Consider the following 5,438-nt stretch of genomic DNA (forward strand, 5'->3'; position numbering starts at 1 on the left):
GGAATATGTGGCCACCACGCAAGCAGTCGAGCTATCGCAGCCAAGGTTTTTCGGGCGGGATTCTCACTGGTTAACAGACAATTGAGGATGCTAAGGACATAGTACGAACTTGCGACGCGTGTCAAAGGTTTGCCGCAAAACCTCACTCTCCGGCAGCGAGCTAGCACCAATACCTTTGTCGTGGCCCTTTGCACAATGGGGACTCGATATGGTGGGCAAGTTACATAAATCATGGCCGGGAGGAAAGGAGTACATGCTAGTAGGCTGTCGACAAATTTACAAAGTGGATAGAAGCGAAGCCGATAAATTCACCGAGACGGAGACATCTGCGGTAAAATTCATACAAGGCCTCGTCTTCGATTTGGAGTGCCCCACGGCATAGTCACAGACAACGGCAGCAATTTCACATCCAATGAATTCAAAGACTATTGCAAAGAGGTGGGTATCAAGCTGAACTTCGCGTCGGTTGCACATCCTCAAACCAATGGGCAAGTCGAGAAAGCCAATGGCATCATCCGCAATGGCATCAAGAAACGTCCGTTGGGACCTTTAGAAAAAGCTCGACATACACGGCTCGAAGAACTACCAAGTGTGCTTGTGGAGCATCCGAACAACACCAAATACGGCGACACAAGAAACCCCGTTTTTACGGTCCATGGCGCGGAGGCGTACTTCCAATAGAAATAGAGCACGACTCTCCTAGAGTCACAGCATATGATGAAGAAGCTTCAAAGATAGCATTGGAAGACGATGTAGACGCACTTGATGAAGCTCGAGACGAGGTATTATCAAGGGTTACAAAATATCAACAGGACTTGAAAAATTACCACAGTCGACGTTTGCGGCCAAGGTCTTTTCAAGTGGGGGACTTAGTTCTTCGGCTCACGCAAAAAAGTCATGAAAAACTCGAGTCACCATGGCTTGGTCCCTACATCGTCACGGAAGTAATCGGAGGAGGAGCATACAGGATAAAAGACAAGAAGACGGGGGTGGAGGAGCCAAACCCCTGGAACGTGGCGCAACTTAGGCGGTTCTACGCCTAGAGTCGAAATATAGTCCTTGTAAAACTTCAATGTACTTGAAACGCCCACGAGTTTTCGGACGCACTCTTTTCCTTTTTCGGGGCACCGAGTGGGGCCGGGAAAGGTTTTTAATGAGGCGGGCTCGTGGTGCTGCAATATAATAAAGATAGTGGAGATACACTTCTTATTCTTCGACACGCTCGGGGGCTCAAACGCCCAAGTCTCAAAATACATACAATATAGATTCATTGAAATATTTCGCCTTGGTACATTAATACCTCGCCAAATATAACAAAATCGGAAGACAACGTAAGTGCCTTGGTTTAAAAACCTCGCCATGTAAATATAGAACTTTGACATCAAAGATACTCAAGGGACAAACAAAGATGTTCTATTCCAGCACAAAAAACAGATTTCAAGGAAGGAAAAATAGTGCAATCTTCGCCTAGTCAGGCTCGGGGGCTTCAACAACATAGAAGACCTCAGCAACATACGATAAGTTACTTCGGAAATACAAAAAAGAGAGAGGAGACACAAGGTTTTCTAACAATGATACAAGTCAATTAAATCCCAAGATAGTATCTACCGACAAACCCCTGGTTGTTTTGTGTTCAGCATACGAACCCTTGGTAAAGAACTCGGAATCCATCCGAAGAAGTTCATCAATCATCGACTCAGCCACAGGAGCTACCATGGCATCGATTGAGTCAATATCATTTTTCCGACGCGTTTTCTTGGCCAGGCAACCAGCAACAATCTTCGTCAGGTCCAACTTTGGATAACAAATGTTTATCATAATCATGGCAAATCTAGCTCCAGCGGTGAGTTGAGCCCGCACAAAGTTATGGATGCGAGGAGCATCTCCGAATACCTCCAATAATTCGGGAAGAGTTTTTGGAACCTCGTTTCTCGGAAACGATTCCTATAGACAAGGGTCAATGTCGACGTACAAAAGGCTGAGAAAATCGCGCACCCGGCAAGCACGATCTTGGAACCTAACAATTTGTTGGGTTCGTTCGGGAGTGGCCCAGAACAAACACCCATGGTTAAGGGAGAGATTAACAAGAAGATTTGTCCTCTCATTCACTCTACGATCTTCGGCAGCGAGAATCAAGAACCGAGCCCGTTAAAAGCGACGGGGCAAAAAATTGGAAGAAAGGCACGAGCAGGATAAAGAAGAGGCATCAAAAGAAGGCAAAAACGCACCTAGCATATCTGAGCTAGCCTTTAGCATCAGCTCAAGCATACTATTCTCTCGGGTTGTGGCTCCCTTTGCTTCCAGTACAGCAGCATCCCTAGCAGCCACAGCTTCTTCGGCTTGCTGAAGAGCAAGTTTTTCTCCTTCAGAGGCTTTTCGAGATTGTTCCATCATGGCCAAAGTTTGTTTCTTCATAGACTGAAGTTGTTGTCGAAGTTCTTGTAAATCTTCCGACAAATGTCCGCTTGATGAACTCTTGAGGAGACCAGGGTCGACTAATATTTCCTTCTTCATAAGGCCAAGCCTTTTCATCAGGTTGGCGTCTTGATTGGAGATTTTAGATCTCTCCCACTCAAGATCTTCAGCAGCCATCGCGGACTGCGGAGTCTCTGTGGCGAGTCGAGCGCGCGCGCGGTGGCATCAATGGCAATGGGCAGAGCAATGTATGCGAGTGCGGGAAATCAGAGAGAGTTGGGCGCAGGGAAAGTTTTGTGAAGAGGAACAGGTGAACGGCGCAAGCGAGGGGATGAACGGAGGTTGAAGACAGGTTTATATAAGAATTGGGTGAAGCGAGTGTGCCGTTGGATGAGGAAATCGTGTGGTGAGAATAGATCTTCTAGACACAAGGGCAAAAAAGTATTTTCTTCGGGATAGGCGTTACGATACGTGCGCCAGAAAAAGCGGAGGACGTGTGTCCCCCACTTGCACGACGTGTCAACATGGTGGAAACGATGGACCCACAAAACAGAAAAATCTCGGCAATTGATGGAGTTGAAGAAAATTTGCCAAGGGAAAATGTGTCGACAAGAAAAATAAAAGGAGAATGGCGACAGGATGACTTATTTGCATACTTCGGGAGCCTTTGGTCAGAAACAAGTTTTTTCCCAAATGCTCGGGGGCTACTTCGAATAAAGTAAAGTTTCGACTATGGCAAATATAGAAAATGTCGAGCCTACGATCAAGCACGGGTTCTTGGCCGTAGCCTCGGGAGCTACTCCCATCGGGAGCGCTGTTCGCGCACCCGAGAGATAAAAAAAAAAAAAAAAGGAAAGAGAGAAGAAGAAGAAGAGGAAAGAATATCGGGAGATAATGGCAATATAGCGACAAGGTGGACTAAAATGCTGAGCCTACAACCAAGCACAAGTTCTTGGCTGTAGCCTCGGGGGCTACTCCCATCGGGAACGCTGTTCGCGTGCCCGATGAAATTAACAAAGGAAAAATAGAACGACAAGAGAGTATATTTCGAGTTATAATTAACTCTACATATACTCCCATCGGGAGAGCAATATAAGTCATATTTGACTCGATAAAATGTGCCATTCCAACAGCAGGAAAAGCACTCGACAATATATTCTCAGAACGCCAAAGTTGCGATCAATTTCTGAATGCCGCAAATTTGCGAAGGTAAGACCCCGAACTATTCTGCTGGGCGTGGCATCGCCAAAGACTGCGCTCTGCTACTTTTATCCGTATCAACGGATACGAAGAAAAATCCTAACGGACGCGTTAGGTACTCGATAAATTCGGCGGGACTCGACAGAATGGTAAGACCTTAAGCGGCACCTGTCGAAGTTTACACCGATATCCCGAGATCATGTCCGGGGACGTGATTTTGAAGTAGGTTGTTGCGGATTGCCACTAGAGCAGTTAACTACTACCTGATCCGTCAGATGAACTAGCCCCAACTACCAATATCCCTGTACAATATAGAATTTTATGAGAAAAAGTATGAAAATTAGAGCTTTCGAGTAAAAATAAACGATAGAGATTTTCCACGACTCTACGATTCAAGCAAAATCTCGGGGGCTACTGACATAGGCATCCCAAATGGGCCTGCCGAGTATAGTACCCGGGGTTTATTGAAGGCCCACTACCCGAAGGATAAGAAGATTCGGAAGCCCAAGATGTGTTAAAGGAAAAGATAGAGTTGTAATAGGAAGCGTTATTTGTAATCCGGCGGGATGAGTTAGAAACCGTCCCGGACTACGTAACTTGTACAAAACGAAACCCTCGGCTCCACCTCTTATATAAAGGGGGAGTCGAGGGACGAAGAGATCATCGAATCATTGTCTGCAAACTCTAGTTTTCATATTCGTCGAGTACTTTTCGGCTGAAACCTTCGAGATCTACTTGCCCTCTACTTCTAACTAAACCCTAGCCTACAATCCATAGGCATTGATAAGTTAATCCCTTGTCAGACACTCTCAACATTGATCACATAATAAATAAATAACTTCTCCTCACTTGTGCTACATACACTCTCTTGTTGGATAACAAACACCATTCATTGTGTAGGGCTACAAGAGCTCCCTCAAGCCGGAGTTAACAAGCTCCACAACATACGGAATTCATATTTAAGTAACCTCTAGAGCATAATAGACCGTTGCAATTTAGACCGAGTACTAACATAGCATACACACCGTCACCAATAGCTATGAAAGGGGGAATAGATCGCATCAATACTATCATAGTAATAGTTAACTCCATAATCTACAAGAGATTACAATCATAACCTACGCCAAGAACTACATGATGCACACACCGTCACCTTTACATCATGAAGGAGGAATAGACTACTTTAATAACATCACTAGAGTAGCACATAGATTAATAGTGATACAAAGCTCATCATATGGATCTCAATCATGCAAGGCAGTTCATGAGATCATTGTATTGGGGTACATGAGAGAGAGATTAACCACATAGCTACCGGTACAGCCCTTAGCCTCGAGGGAGAACTACTCCCTCCTCATCATACGAGACAGCAACGGCGATGAAGATGGCGGTGATGTCGATGGAGATGGCTTCCGGGGGCACTTCCCCGTCCCGGCGGCGTGTCGGAACAGAGACTTCTGTCCCCCGAATCTTGGCTTCGCGATGGCGGCGACTCTGGAACTTTTCTCGTATCGTGGCTTATTTTCTTAGGGTTTTCGCGACGGAGGCTTTATATAGGCGGAAGGGCAGCCTCGGAGGAGTCTAGGTGGATCCACACCATAGGGGGGCGCACCCCCCTTGGCCGTGCCGCCTTGTGGGGTGGGGCCCCCAGGGCTCCCCTCTGGTGCCTCTCTGGCTCTCTGGAAGCTTCCGGGGAAAATAAGGTCCTGGGCGTTGATTTCGTCCAATTCCGAGAATATTTCCTTTGTAGGATTTCTGGAACCAAAAACAGCAGAAAACGAGAACTGGCACTTCGGCATCTTGTTAATAGGTTAGTTCCGGAA

Source organism: Lolium rigidum, unplaced genomic scaffold, assembly GCF_022539505.1.
Source record: "Lolium rigidum isolate FL_2022 unplaced genomic scaffold, APGP_CSIRO_Lrig_0.1 contig_48985_1, whole genome shotgun sequence".
Lineage (NCBI taxonomy): Eukaryota > Viridiplantae > Streptophyta > Magnoliopsida > Poales > Poaceae > Lolium > Lolium rigidum.